At 40.5% G+C, this 18,531-nt stretch overlaps 1 protein-coding gene across 9 annotated transcripts in view; it reads left to right on the top strand.

Annotated features, from left to right (window-relative positions):
• Positions 1-18,531, top strand: part of ZMIZ1 (zinc finger MIZ-type containing 1) — a 346,051-nt gene that overhangs the window by 127,127 nt on the left and 200,393 nt on the right. Inside the window, exon 4 of one of the 9 annotated variants that reach the window (XM_035330673.1) lies at positions 6,453-6,573. The exons of the other annotated variants lie outside the window; for them this stretch is intronic. The gene's annotated coding sequence lies outside the window, so the exon portion shown is untranslated. The remainder of the gene's footprint in view (positions 1-6,452; positions 6,574-18,531) is intronic. 9 annotated transcript variants of the gene reach the window in all.

Here is an 18,531-nt window from a genome sequence, read left to right as displayed (position 1 = left end):
AGGAGGTTGAGGAAGCAGACCAGCAGGTTAAGCATGGCTATGGACTACAGGTCCACAGATACTGAAGGAGGCAGATGTTCTCGTCTGTGTAACAACAGTGGATGCTGGGGAGTAAACGAGACATAAATCACAGGTAGTGGTTTTTGTGCCCTGCCCATCATCCTTGGAGACAGAATCCTGAGCTAGGTGGATCACTGGGTTAACCCTGTATTGCATGTCTGATGTTCCCATGGCATTCAGTACGTAACAATACTTAAAATACTATCCATATGGATTTTAAGTTACATTGAGAGCAACAGAGGCACAGGGTGTTCTTTGGTCTTCTTCTGTCTTGTACTTTTTTGCATGAGTAAAAACTAAACGTTCATGTTAATCGTTTTGGGGGTTGAAAACATCTACTTTCACAAAAGATAAAGTTTCAGTATAAATATTGTGGACTGCTGTCTCTGATGTTGCTTTGGGTTTGCATTTTTATTTTAAGATGTACACCAAAACCCAAGTCTGCCCCACCATTTCTGGTGGGTGGCAAATCAAACTCAGTGGGATTTCATGAAAAACGGGTGTAGACAAGGAACTCTCCAGAGAGTGGTTCTCCACTGATCTGTGCAGTTACTAATGACTCCTGCTGTCATTTTAAAGTAAAAATAGAAAATGTAAAATATTGATTACATATGCAAGTACAAGAAACATACAGCTGTATACTAGCTCTCTAGAAACATGTAGATAAAAATAGATGTAAATCACACTTTTCCTGTTAGTACAGCACAAGTAATTGTGTTGCTATTGAGGAAATATGTCATAAGGCCATGGGCCTGTGTTTTGTTGAGTGAACTTTACTCCAGCTATATTGTTAAAGAAAGCAACACTGGAAATCTTCTGAGACTCCTTTTCCTATATTAGAGGCATGTGCTTGTTATGGTGCTGCAGTAGTAATACCATGAAGTTGAGGGTGGGCTAGATCTTTGCTGTTCCATCAAATGCATATTCTAAACCAGGTGTTTACTGTAGGCCCTACACACTAGAAATGAACAGTGGCCTTGACAGTTCATGTTACTGTGCCACTTCTACTGCCTTTTCAATATATTTGTTGGGGCTGTAACACTTTTTTTTTTTTTTTTTTTTTTCACTTAGGTTTATGTAATTCCACCTTTCTCAACCAAAATAATCTCAAAATAATCTTGTTGATTTCACTGATGGTACCTGGCTAAAGCCTGTTTTCCTCCTAGCTTACTGGAGGCAAACATCTGGGTTATAGGCTTCATCATCCTTGCCCAGGTCGTTGCATCCATTGTGACTTTTCAGTTTGAACCATTGCCAGCTGATTTTGCCCAGAAACTTGTCTAACCAACTTGTGTCTCTAGCTTTTTATAAGGACTGGTCAGAGAGATATCAAGATAGTAGGATTGTTTGCATAATCCACATATTTTATAAGATGGTGTGTATATAATAAGCTCAGAGTAATTATATAATAGGGTAGTCATCCAGCCAATGATTACGTTCCTTGGTAGGGAACCTCAGTAATAGCTCTGGCATAAATAATTTTTATTTTTTTTTAATAGTCATTACAAAATGGCTTTAACTAGTAACAGTGTTTATGTCAAATTGAATTCAAGTTTACTTTCCAGTTCTTTATGGAACAAAGGTTCTTTACTCAGAATAAACTTTAATGATGAATTTGAGGGTATTTTAAAATAGGGTCTGCTGTGGAGGTTCATTATGGTGCTCATTCCCTTCCTCAACAGTGTGGTGCATGGATGTATATATTAGTCTCAAATAACACTTTATTAAAGAGTCTGAATAACCAATAAATAATGTGGTTCCTAATCTGGTAACATCATAGGTTCATACATGAAACCAGGGAATTGACCAAACTTGCTCATTTTATTGCATCAAGGGAGTTGGATTTCTGAAAACAGATTAGTGGACTGGAATACATTTTGATATTAGTACTATACCTGTGACGGCATACAGCAGTGGGAGTGCTGTCTTTGTCTTCCATAGCTGGTAAAATCATTTCTTTACATATGAATATATGCATAACCAAGTTTGCAACCGATACTTTTTTTGGCCACACACAAAGCACGTTATCATTTTGAAGCTTCAGGCTAAATGTGTGAGCTCAGGTGTATTTCTAATGCCCTTTGCATGAAATGTGAAATAATTGCTCAATTGTAGAGACTGTACGTATATTTATGAAATGCAAAATACAGGCATGCTCTCTTATTTCAAAAGTCTTAGAGAAATATGTGTGTGGTGAGGCCACACCATCTTCAGAACAAACTTCTTGTGTTCTTGAATTGTAGATTTCTCAGTCTTTAAAACTGGAGCAAATGGCAGAATACCTTAAATACCTTTGTATGTGTTAAAATGATTTCATTCCTACTAAATATACACTGGGCTTACTGCTACTAACACGTGCTGAATGCATTTTCGTGAAGTAAGTGCTTCTCTTAAGTTTCTGTGCTGTGGAACAGTGGCCTCCCTACCAAGAGGGGAAGAAACATGCGGGTATAGCAGTTGGTTAAGTAAATGAAGCAAGTGAATTGTGGATAAATAAAAGTAAGTGGCAAAGAGATAATAGAAGGAAAGCAAAAAGCGCTCCTTTGCAAAGAGCAGTGGACAATGGCCACCTCTCCAAGATGGTGACAATCCCCCAGAAGAGTCAAAGGCTTCGTTCTTACTGGAGAGACTGAACGAAGGTCAAGTTCAAAAGTAGCTTTGGGTCAAAAAGGAGGGAGGAGAGGGAGATGGTTCAATCGCTGAGATGAGTAACTTCAGTTAATGTTTAAGTGACTGAGATGTCATTGAGAGAGCTGCTGCTTAGGAAGAGACCTGCCTGGCTTATATTTTCACTATGGAGCCACATGAAATCAATATCTGAAATAGGCTGCTCCAGGTGCAGGTTGTCATTATACCCTATTTACCGGTCCTTATTGATCCTCTCCTTGCATGTGTGTGACGCTGGGTCTTTTGAGGCCACATGCCTTGGTTGTCTTGTGGCAATAAGCCAAGCCGTTCTTACAAATCCTTTCTAATGAATTATAGGCGAAAAAAGCTATACTCTTCCTTAACTGGGACTTTTAGGAGGACAGTTAAGACTCTTGTGCAATTTAACCCTGGTATTTCTGTAATATAAACTGTCTTCACTTAGAAAGCTATAAATCGGCATGAATGCTGAACGCATGCCATAAGCCATATTGCCACTGTACCTTCAAGTCATGACTGAACTTTTTTTTTGTAGTGCATGAATGCAGATGGTTTCAAGTCTAACTGTGCAGAAAGCTGAAGTTAAAACAAGCTTTTATAAGTGAATGAGTTGTTCTGACAAAAATTCTGTTTTCTTTGGATGTATGATTATATTGGTTTCATTGTAAACTTTCACACTGTTCACTGACTTTACCAGTTTCCTCACGTGAGGAATAAAGACTGAGAAAAAGCCAGGGAAACTTGCAAGAAATGCATATCCTTGAGGTAAATGTCAGAGTGATGGCTCTTGGGACTAGATGTTATATAAAGATTTTTTTTCATACAACATGACCAGCTAGAAAATATCTGTTTCCAGCTGTGCCTTGCTATTATACTGTTCAACTCTGATCTGCAAATTCTCTGGTGGGAGTGAAAGGGTAATTTGTTTTCTGTGCCATTATGTTTGGCTCCCTCAGCTCCGCCTGCCAGCAAGAGTGCTAGTGAAGTGGCACCAGCTCTGGCTGTAGGCCGTAACTAGCAGCCTACCCCAGGCGTCAATGCCGGCCCTAATACTGTTGAGCATCTCCATCAATGATCATGGTGACAGGGCATGTTTGCTGAGGGTACAGAATCGGGAACAGTGGCTCATACACCAGAGGCTTTGCTGCCCTTCAGAGGGACCCGCACAGGCTGAAGAAATTCACCCAAGGGAAAAGCCAAGTCCTGCACCTGGGGAGGAGCAGCCCCAGGCACCAGTGTGCGGTGGGGGCCACCCAGCTGGGAAGCAGCGTGGTGGAAAAGGGCCTGGTGGACATTAAGTTGAACATGAGCCTTCCAGCCCCAGCCTTTTGGTGGTTCCATAACTCTGGACATGATGTCAGTGAGATGGTTTCCCATGTATCTGTTCTGAGGAAAACAATTGATTTTTACCTTGTCCATGTATACTTTTTTAGTGAGCTAGGACTTGGTAATTTCAAAACTTACCACAAAATGAGATCTGAAAGAAATTGCATGGTGAGCATTGTGAGGGCAATACCTCTGCTGTAAGTGAATGTAGGTAGTATGGCCTGGAAAAAAAAAACAGGCCTGGGTGGTAAATTGTGAAGCAGCAGAACTGCTTAATAATGCTGAGAGTCCTTTCCTGTATGCATTAAAAATAAAAATGATGGTGGGTCTAATCTCAGACACATGTACGAGTGTTTTCAGCAGATAGTCTCTGGATTTAAAAAAAAAGATAAGGTCTAATATGCTAAGGAGGAAGGGTTTATTTAGTTTTTAAAAACTTTTAGACATGGTGAGTCCCTGATAATCTCAGCAGCAGATACCTGTGGTTAGGTTGTTGAGAAAGTGTCTTCTATATGCATCTAAAAATTTTAACCATAGTTCTTCAAAAACATTGTGAGGCGTAATGCTATTGAATGAGATACCAGAGCCTGAAAAGCCCCACTCAATAAACTGATATGTTGTTCAGGAAATTGATGATATATCAAAAGATGTTTCTTCAGATAGCAATCACTGGTACAGCTTCCCAGAATGAATGTGAAATTTGAACACAGAGAAGCCTGCGTCTGCTTATAATGGTGCTGGTTTTGTGTGCAGAGTTCTGGGCTTATACTGAGAGAGGTCTGACACATGACAAAACTGATGAAAACTGTTTCAGCCAGCAGTACTGCTTGTGACCTTAAGCATTCCTTTGTTTGAGTGTGAGATTAATTCAATGAACACTTGATGCTGTTTTGTTTTTAATGATCAAATATACTGGATAGAAGCAGCTCCTGCAGTTTAAAGATGAGGTATATATTTAAACTGAAGCATATTCTCCCAAACAGGAATAGAATTATGAATGTATGTCCTCCTATCAAATCTTTGTGTACAGAGCATAGGAGGCAACATCCATGGTGCCTTTTTTATTTCCTTATTGATTCATTTGGAATAACAGAATGCTTTCTTTAATCTGTTTTTAATGGTTAATCCCTAATTTGATAGTTGATCCAGAATTTTTGGTCGGCCCTCAAAGCTGTGGGAATGAAGCAGTGCCCACTGGTGACAAACTGGTTATCTTGCATTCAAGTCACTCAGTAGAAGGAATGCCAAGATACAGGACTGGGTTTTGTCATGGTGTGATGGATTGTACCTGCATCTCTTAAAAATATGTGTGCCTATGTTAGTTCTGTTAAACTACAAATTACTGTCGTAAGGGGCAGTAATCTGAGTGGAACTACAGCAGTGCTTGCAGAGACCTGTTGTGTCCCCTTGGGTGGGATCAACCGTGGACACAGCTTCTGAACCTGGGAGATCCACCAGGAAACGGGACAGCTTCAGGGTGAGGGAAGTTCAGCTTCTGGGAGGTGGGCAGGTGTTGTTTGGTCAGTCAGTCTGTTGGTGTCTTGAGGTGACCTATATATTCAGTGTGGTGAGTAGCATAAGTGGGCATCGCCTGCCCACACAGAGACACTGCTTAAGTGACCAAACACATACGTGAGCTGAGCAGCTGCACTGAGCAATTTTTTCACAAACTGGCATAATTCCATCTCGTTCCACTTTCCTGTCTAACAAAGTAAGTGATCTTTGTCCGCACGTGGATGTCTTGGAGTCGTCACTTATTTATCTTCATGACTGCATGTGTATGAGAAGGGGTTTGGTTTTCCCTGTTTTACAGGAGACAGACGGCATGAATTGACTTGTAGTCTGTGTGTGTGCTATCTTACAGTGCTCTGTGCAACGACTGTGTCTTAAAGCTTTTCAAAAGCTATGAGGAAGGGGGCTTATCATTATGTTTTGCTTTATGTTTAGAGGATTCGAGAGCAAACTGCTGCAATCATCTGACTGCAGAGAATTTTGCCTTTGCTCACTTTGTTTAATCTCTAAAAGTCCTTATCAAAAATCATTACTGTTCCAAAGTCTCATGAAGGTATAAGAGCCTTGTGCCTACTGAAGGAAGCCCAAAGCAGTTAATTTGTTGTTTCTTTTCAAGGCAAGGTGCAATGTGTCTTTTGTGTAGCCAGCCTTGGCAATGCTTTCCCCTCCCCAACTTCTTTGTCCCCCTTCTTCCCTTCCCCCGCCTCCCCAATTATTTTTCCAGAGCCCTTGGCTTGCTGCTTCTGGGGCAGCAGCAGCAGCTGCTAGTGCTGTCCTGTAATTCTTCCATCCCGGTCACAGGGGACTGGAAGGGAGAAGACGGTCTGTCTCAGCAGCAGTCCACCAGCTGCTGCTACAATGCATAATGCGTAAATTTGCAAAATATAGCTTTTAATTTTGCTTTGCAGTCAGAATGAAAAACTAGAACACACCACCACTGCCATCATTGATTGATTAATAGAAATCTACGTCCTCTGCTCCTTGTTTCAGACTCAGACCAAAAGTACTGGAAGTGGCTAAAAATAAAAGGTAAGAATCCTGACAGACTTTAAAACTGATGGAGTAATTAACAATGCAGAGTTGTGTATGTATGCTTGAGAATACACTATAGGAAAAAATCTGTTGAATAACACAAAATATTTGACTACATCAGAGTATAAAATTATGCTTATGGTCCTATTACTTTCTGAAGTGTGCAGATAAGCAGGATTTCTTTGTTCAAGTGTCAGTGAATGAGGGAGTTGTACATATTCTTGCATAAGCAATTTTCCTGAAAATGTATATTGAACTGCATTTTTTGGTTTGGGGGCTTTCTTTTGAGGGATCAGAGCGAGGAGGAAGGAGAGTAGGGAGCATAGTTGCTATTCATTGTCTGCTAGCCATGAGGTTAGAGCATCAACAGTGGTTTGTTCTGTGCCCAGTCGTGCACTTCGAGTAAGGAAGCAGCACACAGAAAAGGTAAGCAATCCCCAAACTACCCTTATAAATGGGTTTGTAACCTCTTTAAGTGTGTATTCAAGAATGACCAAATCTCCTTGTTAGACTATTCGAGAACCAGCCAAAACATGGCCTGAGTTTGTGAAGGAACTGGTATTCACTGAATAGTTTGACTCAGTGTGTAGTTCAGAAGACCTGAACTATAAAACACTATTCATCCATAAAAATAATTCATGTGGTTGTGGCACATATTGTTGGCCAAAGAAAGACTGCTGTGTGTAGAGCTGAGAGAACTAATTTTATCACAAGTCAGTTTTGCAACCAATGTCTCTAGAGACCATGTTGCCTTCTTTGTTTTTCTTTAAGTGCTCTGAAGTCCTTTGTTGTAGAAGCTGTACGGGAACTGCAGTGCAGGGAGGATGGCACAGGAACTTCTCTGTGCCAAGTTGTTACGGCGAGCAAGAGATGATCTGTATCCAGGCTTCCTTGCTGGTGGAGGAGCTGGTGGCAGCTGGCTATCTACTTTTCTCTGTTGGTTTCATTGGGATCAAGGGACTCAGAGAAGCCAGCTGCCATGTTGGCATGCCTGCGAGAGGTTGTGCGTGAGGGATGGTGGTGATGGTGTCGGCTGTGGGCTGCTGCCCTCCAGCAGGCACCACGGAATAGACCCAAATGCTGAGCAGTCACTGATCTCGTTTTGACAATGTGACCACATTTTAACTATTCTGCTGAACAGCTGCGAGTATGGTAGCATGTGGATTGGACATTTTGCTACTAATTAGTATATGCTAGGTCCAAACCCAAGCTTCTAATGTAAATTCGCTTGGATTTGTGTGGGAGCAGATCTGGACCTTGCCTTTGTGGAACAAGCTAAATCTACTAGTAATGGCATGGTGTAATCTTGTGCTGATTCCCCAAATCACCCGTCCTCATTTTTGCATGTCTGATGTGTTGCTAATGTCAACAATCTGAAGTGATAGCATAAAGAAACTCTAATCTCATGGCATATTACTCCCAATAAATATATTGTACAGACATGCTGGCAGAAGTAAACTCAATATAGATCTGTCTTTGGGACTCCAAAGGAAAAATACAATTAAAATAGTTTAAAGAATCAACAAAGCATACTGTGTGCACGTGTGTGCAGCTATTATCTAAAATTTGTTGGATTTTTTTTTTCGTCTATGAAAGCTACAGCCCCAAGTGTACACTGTGCCTTCCAGCTCCGGGGCAAATACAGGAAGAAGAGATTTATTCTATGGTGACCCATTATACAGGCACCTGGGAGGTAAGAGAAAGGAAGAGTTTTGCCCTGAAGTCCTCCCACGTTTATTTATTTCTTTATTTAAATAAACATGGTATGGTCAAATATTTATATAAAAGTGGTGTTCAGTGGTCCCACTTAATTGAGGAGGGAAGTCAAATCCAGTGAAGTGCAGACGGCTTGTGTAGTTCAAGTGTAGTGTTTTGGGTATACTGCCCACACACTTGCAGAAGGAGAAGATAGAAATGAAAACAAGTAGGAGAGACCGTGTTCACAAATATTCACAGCAAAACACTGCTTTAGCTAGCATTCATAATATTGCATATTACTAGTTTTTCAAAGGACCGAAAATTAACTATTAAAAACAATCTGAGCTTTAGAACATAAAGGAAAACCACTAGGGTACGTTTTAAAACTTCAGTGGCAGCAAAACGGATAGGAGCTAGCTAACGTCCTTCTGACCATATGGCAGCAGGGGCCTCTAAGACTCGCAGTAAGGATGCTAGGAAATCAAGCTCCCTTTTTCCAATATGTGTTTTCATTTGTCTTCCTCTTGTAATAAAGGCATCTACCTTCTGCCAGTATTTCCTGAGCTATGCAGTGAATTCTTTTGAAGATTATTAAATTGGCATTTTCTTGACTTTTCCTTCCTTTCAAAATTAATATCTTTAACATTTGACCAGTCAAACTCCCAGGCACAGCTTCTTCCATGCAGCAGTAGTTATCTAAGTACTGCAAACAAGACCCTTGCTGGATGCTGATTCTTACAGCACAAGCTGTTTTCCATCTATTCTGCAAGGAATGATTTTTAATGAAAAGAACAGCATTAAATTCTCAATGACAACCAACCTTTACTCATTTCTTCCCCTGTGGGGATTTGATGAATCTCTGCAGCTTCCTGCTTAGACGCCGTACACAGGGGATACCACTTTGGGGGCATAGCTAACCCATGAATAATTGAAGGAGTGGTTTTTGAGGGAATACTTTGAACACTTCCAGCAGCTACAGCCTTACTATGCATCTCCCATGTAACTCTCTTTACATCAAAGTTAGAAGGTGGCTTTTACTGTTTTATCATTTCTGTAAAACTTAGGCTGTGCGGTAAGCCCATAGTCTAATCTGTTGATCCATTCTGGTGCTTAGAACAAAATATTTTAAGGCAAGAATGATAGAGAAAGGGATAATAGGAAATAGTTTCAGAAGAGGGAACTAAAAGCACATTGCAACCCTCCTGAAAGAATATGATAACTAGACAATGGGAAACTTACTTCTAAATTCCACAGCTGAAAGAGGCCTTGATGATCAGACCTTATAAAAATACTTATTTCCCAAGATCTTGCCCTTAAAGGGAGGGAGGGAGGGAGGGAGGGAGAAAGAGGCAGAACAAAACATAAGTTCCAAGCTTGCTAAACATGTCACTTGGGATAACATCACTTCTGTTTGTCCTGAGTAAACACAATGCCAGATCAAGAGCCAGAGGATAATCTTTCACTCTAAATTGTTTTCCTGTAATATCCAAGGCTGCGCAGTACAAAATAAAAAGTGGAGAAGCCATCCTCAGTCTTTTGCTTTGCCTACTGATACAAGCATGATTTTATTATACAAACATTTGCTCTATTAATTGTGATTATTCCTAATCCTCCATTTTGCTTAATGGCAAAATGTTCCACTGGAGGAAAAAAAATAGATTAAAGTAAATACTTTCAGACAGTAAAGGCTACTAATTGAAACTGGAAGGGATTCTCCCATGATGTAAATTCAAAATTACAAAAATTACTGCTAAGATAACTGGAGAATACCTCAAAATCTTTAGACAGGCACATTAAGTTTTTGTGTGGTCTAATGCAGTATTTTTTTTCCTGCTCTGTAAACTTAGCCTAGCTTTAGTAAACATTCACACCTATAGTTAGACATATGTATGTTTGTACAACGTGCATTTTTTTTTTTGTCTTCTGAAGGATTGCAGAAGTTTGTGTTGTGCGTGTGTGCCCATGGGAACCTCTAAAAGCAAGCAAATCACAGAAGTGGATGCTGCAACTTTTTTTTTCCTCCGCAGGCTGTGCTACACAGCAGCGTAGAGGCCTTAAATTTTTTGTCCTCTGGAGGTTGGTAGTGCTTTCACCAAAGCAAAACGGCAGCATGTGGAGGTTTACGTAACCCCCCTTCCTCCCCAGCCCAGACGGGAAGTGCCAGCAGCGGGCTGCTCCTGGCTCTCCCTTCCCGTACCACAAAACCCTGACCGGCAGGCGCAGAACTGGGTCCTGAGCGTGTAAAAGCGTCCACGTGGACACTTCGCCGAGAAAGTCAACAAAGTTCAGTGCTCTAGCTGAGTCTGTCGAGTGGTAGGACAGCACTTCATAGTGACTTTTGAGGTTGTATAGTGTTTATTAAAGCTTTTGAAAGAAAATATTAGAACAAAAGACAAAAATGCTCAAATACTCATCAGTAATTTCAGTTGTTTCAAAGAATTTAAGCCTACATAGTTGTGGGTCTTTGTTTTTTTTTCAGTGTCTTGTTTTAACATGATTTTAGATTCATAGTGTGGCATGTAGGTTACGTCTGTCATTAAGGAGCCCCAGTGAAACAGAAATTCACGTGGTTGAAATGTCTGTCTCTGAGATCAGCTAATTTCTGTACACTTTCTGTTCCGAGCCTCCCTCCGTTCCCCCACCCCCAGGTCCATTAGGCGTGAGTCGGATTAGCTCAGTGACTCTTATCAGGCCTCCTTTTCCTGTTACCCCCAGATAAATTTATATGACTTCAAGAGTGAACTCCAGGCATAACCTTAAATCCTGCTGGGGACAGGAGCTGCATTTGCTGAAGCTCCGTGCTGGTGAATAGTACCCCACTGTGCTCTATATGGGAAAGTGTGTGGGTGGCAATTTACATGGTAAACAAAGGCAGGCAGGGAAGGCAGATAGTTAAGCTTATGTTTCTTAATGCTTTCGATCTCTTTAAAACGTTGCTGTTGAGAATTAGCAGCAAGAAATATCACAAAAGGAAGACTGGTGCAGATTTTGCTATTTTAAGTACCAATCTTTAATTAAAAGGAATTTTAATGCATGTTTATTGTGAAATTCAATTTATGATTTGAAATTAAATTTGGAAATATCAATTGTGCTGATCTCTTGGTAGTAGCAAATAAAGACTGTACCTGCATCTGTTTCCTTTAAAGATAAATGGGAACCTTTTATTTCATCAGCAAAAAGGGCTCACAGTCTAACAGTGGACGTGTGAGCATCCCCCTCCTGCTGCCTTAAATAGGTTCTTTGCTTGTTTGTCATCAAAGATGTAGGGAGGGAACATGAATTAGATGGCAAGGGACTAGAAAGAGTGTCAGGAAGTATTGACATCCTTATTTGTGCCGTGTATCTACTATGTGACCTTGGACAAGTCTCTTCACCTATGCCATATCCTGTTATTAGATTATAAATCTCTGCTGGGAGAATGCATGTTGCAGTTTGCTTTTTGTATCTAGCAAGGGGTCTATAGATATCAGTGTAAAACAAATAATAGAAATAAGGGCAGCGTTTTTTTCTGGAACACTAGTCTTTGCTGGAGACAGCGGTTTCTGCTTCAGCCCAGCTCTTCTGCTCTAATACCCAACTTAGCTGAAAATAAGGCAGCAGCTTCACTCTGCTGCCTTCCTTGCCCAATTTGTAGCAGGAAAAAAATCATTAAAATTTTTCAAGATAAATGTTCTGAGTGACTGTGTAGCCTTTGAAAAGTGTTACAAATATATTGCAAAAAAAATCAAAAATAAATATGTGATTAGTTGCAGTTTTTTCCTAGATTAAAGTGGAAATTTTCCTGTGGCACTGGTGTACGAGTTGGGTGTTTAAGCTGAGGTTACCACGTACGCTTCCGGGGGGAAGGCTTGGCATCCAGAAGCAGCCCGGCCATGTGGTTACCGATCCCCACGCACATCCTAACGAGTACAGCTTGTGGCACTTCGGGGAAGTAACTGGTTTATTCCGTGTGATGAACCTCTTGTTCCAGTTCACCTCTCGTTTTGAACCGCTGCCCTCCGTGCCTGTGGTGACGCTGGGCAGGAGCCTCGCCTGGGAGACGCTCCCTTCCAGCTCACTGACTCGCATCCAGGCTGCTTGCGTGCGCTGCCATGCGGAGAAGCTGCTGCTCTGTGCAGAGGGAGAGCTCCTTGTGCAATGCTCCGCGTCACGAGGGTGTTGTCGGTACAGCTGGCCACAGACTGCTTCCGTCCCTGTACTGAGTACGGTTTGCAGTGTGGCTGATTCGTGGGCATTCAGCACGCTGTCTTCTGCAGGATCTGCCAGGAGGTGTTTCATGGATTTGCATGTCACTGCGAGGAAGAACTTGCTTGCTTATTGCAACTCTGTCAGCTTTTCTCTGGAAAAGCTTACAGATCTGGAGGAGCAATTCCTTTTTAAAAGAATGCACCTTTGAGGCATTTAAGAAATGTGAATTATATTTTTCAATATTTTTGCTTCCAATGCACTAAAAAAATTGAGAGAAGTGAGATTTCCACGCAACAGTCACTTTAATTCTAGGACTTGAGTCTTTAATTTCAAAATAACATTTTAATTCAAAATAACATAAGAAAGATTACTTTTTAATGGCTTCATAATGTCAGAAAGGATAAATATGTCAGTCTAATCTATGTGCCTGCATAGAGCCAGGAGTCTCCTTTGCAATAATATTTCTATCACGCTGTTTAATTTGTTGAAGCTTTTAAAAGATGTCATGTGATGCAGTAATTTAAAAAGTAAAAAATTAAGATAGCAGAGACATGACACGAATACAATGTAATGTTCACATGGTTCAAATTGCTTTGAATAATATTCATATTCTGTCCCTATTTGTTCCTTGGGCATGACTTTGCTAATAGCAGTGAGGGTATTGACAAAGGCCTTTCCTGATAATTACATCCTAAATATAATTAAATATGAAGGTGGTGCTAGCAAGATGCTAATTGGCTTACTAATAAACTTCAGATTTTTCACTTTCTGAGAGCCATGAAATTAGAGCACTTGATGTAACAGTTCTCCACAAGCAGAGATCGCTGCTTAGAGTGCCTGAGTGAGCCAGTGGGCTGTCCTGCGGTGTCGTAGCAGGGGTCAAGGCGTCGTGCATAAGGCACTGGCAAAATGCTGGCTCTGTATCCATGGAATCTCAATTAATCCCACCGTGTAGAAGAGGTGTAGTACCACTCACTGTCATTTCTTGTCCTTTCTGCTTATAGGCATAGTCCTTTTGTTTTATATACTTATCAGGTTGGCTGTTGGCTTAGAGCACTGCTGCAATATGGACAGTTTTAATGGTGTTTGCCATCATGTGATAAAACCTTTTGGGATTGTCTGTGTAAATAGGGGGTATTTCAACTCCAACCATTTTCACCTATTATCAGTTCAGCTGTTAGAAAGGCAACCAATGTCGCTTAGACAGCCCTCTTTATTCTTCCAAAAGCCAAAGCTCTCCTCGAAGAAGTTTGTGTAATTTTCAGAACCAGTCTGGAACGGCAGCAGTACAAGACCAGCAAGGCAAAAGGAAATGGAGGTTTCAGTAAGTGCTTCTGTAAAAGTTGGAATGCAGCTGGTCCCCAGCAAGGCAGGCTGCTGTTCCAGGACATGGTGTGCATGTTGGGGAAGCGTGGCAACCGGCAGGGGCTCACGAGGAAGCCTGGCTTCTCTCGGGATGTCTGAGCTGGTTCCACCTCAAGCTGTCTGGTCCCTTTCTCGGAAGCTGTCTCCCATGCTACAGCAGGGCTGACAGAGCTGCTCATAAACAGCAGCTGCTGACCTGCTCTGAATGACAGTCTGGTTTATTAAGGAAAACCAAAAAGCAGTGCTTCTGACATAGTAATCTTTATAGTGGCCGTCTACCTATGACACATGATGCGCGAAGCCTTGAGCTGAGGCTGCTACACAAGGATGACCATACACTGATGGCTTTCAGTAGGAGCACGTTCCAGCAAAGGCTAGAAATCATTTCAGTCTACCATGAAGTAGTTGTAGGCAGTTTAGAAAAAAATATTGCAGGTAATTGGCAGGAAAAGCCTCTACTTCTTTTTAGTAAACAACCTATTTTTGCTGAAATTTCTCTCTATGAAATAAAGTTTTTGAGTTATTGCAGGTTTTGTTACAAGGCAAGTTGAAGTTTAGCTCATCCCCTAATTTATCAAATACAAGGGATCTACAGTTAAGTCCAGGTATAGTAACATACATCTGCTGAAACTCGTGATACAGTGAATTTTTTGGCCCCGGTGAAGCATTATATCAAACATGATTTTAAACCTATTTGTTGCATCACTTAGAGTTTTTGAAACCTTTGACTTTATCCTGTAACTGCTCTCAAGAGCTGATTTTTATCAAAGTTTCATTATATAAATCTTTTTCAGTCTTGGGAAGATAATGCATCCTTGTGCAAAACTGGCTTCTCGCTGAAATCAATGAATAGCGAGACCCAATTGCTCGCAGGGCAGTGCTGTTGTTGCAAGGTTATCAGGAGGTGAAAGGTACAAATCAGCTATTGGCTCCAATAACTCCTATGAGGGAAATAAATATGGGGAAAAAAGTATCTCTTTTTGTAAATGAGATAACACAGTGGATGTCTAAGGAAGGATTCTGACCTTTGCTGTAAGAGATGCAAGTACAATAAGATTTTGAGACTTTAGGAAGAGGAGGCTTAGATGCTCCCATTTGGGTTGTAATGGGAGGAGAACTTCTGCAAGGAGCATTCATAATGCTTGTCATGGGTTACAGCTGTGTGTCCTGCTTTAAAAAGCAAACCTTTTTCCTATGCCTCTGAACTGCTGGGCTTGTTTGGAAGAAAGAAATACCACAGAAAAGACTATTCTTGAAATATCTGTGACCATTTGGGAACTGGGAAGAATTGAAACTCTCCTGGGATTTCTAGACCAAAGAGATGCTGTAAGTCTGCTTCTGGAAGCCAGCCTGAACCTCCAGGACTTTGGAGGTTTGTATGTTGCTAGTGGTAATTGATGATGCCTGAAAAAACAGTTGCACGTATTGGGTTTTGAACAAGGAAAACTTGCTGTGAAATATGGATTGTAATGTATTTTAAAACATTTAGAGAGCTAAAGAATTATTTTGGTTTCTTCCCCCTTCTGTTTCTGTCCCCAATAAATCTGAAACACTGGTGTTACGGAGATGATTTAAGAGGAGACCAGCAGACACTCTTAAAGGTGAGAGGTAGACACGTTAAGATTCTGAACAGCATTCTGCTCTCTCTCCTTATCTGAAGAAGCATCTCTTTAACATTTAACACTATTAGCACATCAACATCGTAAAAGATGATAGTAGCATGTTTAAAATATTCTGTGCATTTTTAAGTATCTTGTATATGTTGTCATCCCGTGTTTATAACACAATGAGTATTAAGTTCAAAACCTTGGAAATTCCTTATTTGTGTAGTTGAGAAATGTATGAGAAAAAGGATTTTTCAGGCTAGACTGCCTGGGTTCCTATCCCAGATGAACTGGAAATCCAAAGTCTTTCCCATTTCCTATGAACAAAAAAGTTTTAGAAAAACATGCTTTGAAATTGGTGTCTCTTAAATGAAGCAGTATGCTGTCCACCCTCTAGCTTCTCAATAGCTTTGTCTGTAACGCAGCTCTGTAACAAAAATGTTAGCATATCTGCATTGTTGCTTGAGCTCTTGAGCTGCAGTGATAGTGCACCCCTGACCAAGACCCTGGATTATTTTAGCCACTGTCAGAATATCAAGACTTGACACTCCCAATTATTGAGCCTATGAAACTTGTAGTATCGAAGGCAAGGAAAGTTGATAGTTCAGAATATTTCAGATTCAGACACTGTTTTTGGAGGGAATTTTATTTCATCAGGAAAGCCTGTTCAAATCAGTAATCCTGGGTCTTTATCCAAAAACGAGCTGCATGCAAGTAGAAACCTGCTTGCATGGAATTGCCTTGAAGGTTCAGTGCCTCTGAGCTACTGAAAAGTATCTTCAGAAGATTAGAGCTAAAGCTACGTAGTTCAGATTCCCTTTAGACTTTGTTGTTGTTGTTTTTTAACTGTTTCGGAGATGCCACCTTGCTATGAAAGGGCTTTCCGTGCAGAGGTCTTGCAGATCCCAGCAGATAGGAGGGAAACAGGAGCTCCCAAGGAAGTCATCCCTTACCACACCTTTCCTCTCCTGGGTTTTAAAGACTGTTTGGCAAGCTTGTTTGCTTTGGCAAAAATTGTAATTGATGAGCAATTTTTAAGAAAAGCTTTACTAATAACTTACCAAAGTTAGTGTTCTGACTGTTACGCTGTGTCTTACAGCTTAATTTATTGATTAATGTTTAAGCACAAACAATTGAGATGCAGTATATTTTGGCAAACTAGCTAGTTCTCGTTTGCATTTGAAAACAATCAAACAAAACTCTAAAGCCCAAGAAGAGCTGTTGTATCTTCATTTTTGTTCTATTAACATTTACTCTGGTTTTAAGGCAGAGGAAAAAATGCAGTTTTGGAGAATGCTGTCATCTAATGCTCAGTGGTAGTGTCTGCAAGTTGTCGTCCCCTGAGCATTACCTACCGTTATGAAGAGAGAAGCATGCTCGTATTTTTATCATGCCAAAGAAATCAGTACACTCTGTTTTTATTTTAAAATCTATATATATGCATTTAAATAGTAGTGCCTAAAAGTGTAGGGATTAAAAGTGCTAGTAAAAGTTTTGAGATTTTTGAGCTACAAAAATATTTACTCATGTATCGATGCTAAGACTAGATTTTAGAAAAAGACATGAACACGTTTAACTTCAGTCTTGATCTTATTTTGCAGGGTATTTAGTGTAAACTTACCTGTACATGCTAGTGCACTCCTGACTCAGAGCTGTGTCAGTCAAACAGCTTAAATAGATAAATAAATTCATAGCTCCATAGAGACAAAGTGAGCTCCAGCAAATCCAAGCCTTGGAAACTTGCAAGTCCGAGGATCTTGGCAGAACTCTCTTTTATGTCAAAACTAAAAGGTATTTTTGTGGTTGACTGGCCTATTCTGAAAGGACAGAAGAGAAGGAATACAAGTGAATCTGCAAAATGCTGGGCCTACTGGTAACAGAGTAAAACCACCAGATTTTGTTCACTACACACAAAGGAGGCAGAAATGCTGTTTTCATCTTATCTTTTCCTGAAGTTGCTTCTAGACCAGCAAGCAAAGTTGATAGCATCTAAAAGAAAGGCTATATCCATGTTTGCAGAGTATGCTTTACCAACCAGGCAGAGTTTATGAACAGGATTACTTAGCAGATCCACTGAATGGGGAATGGATGAGAGCTAGTCTTGAGTTGGATAGAAGAATTTTCAAAATGGCAAAGGAAATCTTCGACGGTTTGGTGAAGGACTTTACCACACCAAATTCCAGAGAGAAAATGCTTCTTAAATGTTCAGCTGCGTGTTAACTACTTAGATAGTTTTAAGAAGAATACTGTCTTTAAAATATGTTTTAAAACAAACACACACACATACACAAATGTACTTTTCAGCAATAACTAAAGGCAATAGGCCAAGACCAGGAAGTGTAGGTTCAGTTTTGGCTCTGTCACTCTCTTGTATGGCTTTGGGGAAATCACTGGCTCTTTCTGGGACTTAGTCTTTGTCCTCCAGACAGAGGTAGAACCATTTGTGTCCTGCTACTGACAGTCTTGAAAATGAAGCTTGTAAACTTTTCAGCAGTAGATGCACTTAGATTTTTTTTAAGTGTGCCTGACCGTTACTCAAATGTAGTCTTCTAATATTGCTGCAATAAAAGTAAGATCATGTTTTCTTTTTGCACACCAAGCCAGATCATAGATGCATTAGACAAATCAGAAATATGAAATTTGTTCCCTTAAGGCCCACTATCTCATTCTTGTTGGTAATTATGTTATTTGGTCCCAGCAGAAGAGAAGCTTGTATTAGTGCAGGTCCCTCTGGTTGGTGCTGCACACCTTTTCTCTTCTAACAAAGTGTATTTCCTAACAGTTGGTATATTTTCAATCAAAAGGTTTGTTGCAGTCTCCTTAAAATGAAAACAGAAAGATGAGGTATTCAAGCTGGAAAAGGAAAAAAAAAACAAAAAACAAGCAAACAAACAGCAACAACAACAAAAAATCACCTGCAACTTGTGTGGTACTGTTCTGTGCTTTTTAATCACATTGGGCAGCATCCCAGGGGTGCCACTTTACCACTGCAGCCAGCCAGTGACTTAATCTTAAGTAGGATTTTAATGAAGATCCTGGTGAGGATGTAGTAAAACATCCAATAAGGGCACTAAAGTTACCTTTTTGTCACTTCCAGCTG

Source organism: Oxyura jamaicensis, chromosome 6 (assembly GCF_011077185.1).
Source record: "Oxyura jamaicensis isolate SHBP4307 breed ruddy duck chromosome 6, BPBGC_Ojam_1.0, whole genome shotgun sequence".
Classification (NCBI taxonomy): domain Eukaryota; kingdom Metazoa; phylum Chordata; class Aves; order Anseriformes; family Anatidae; genus Oxyura; species Oxyura jamaicensis.
Note: the sequence above shows the minus strand (reverse complement) of the source record. Positions and strands in the feature narration are given on the sequence as shown.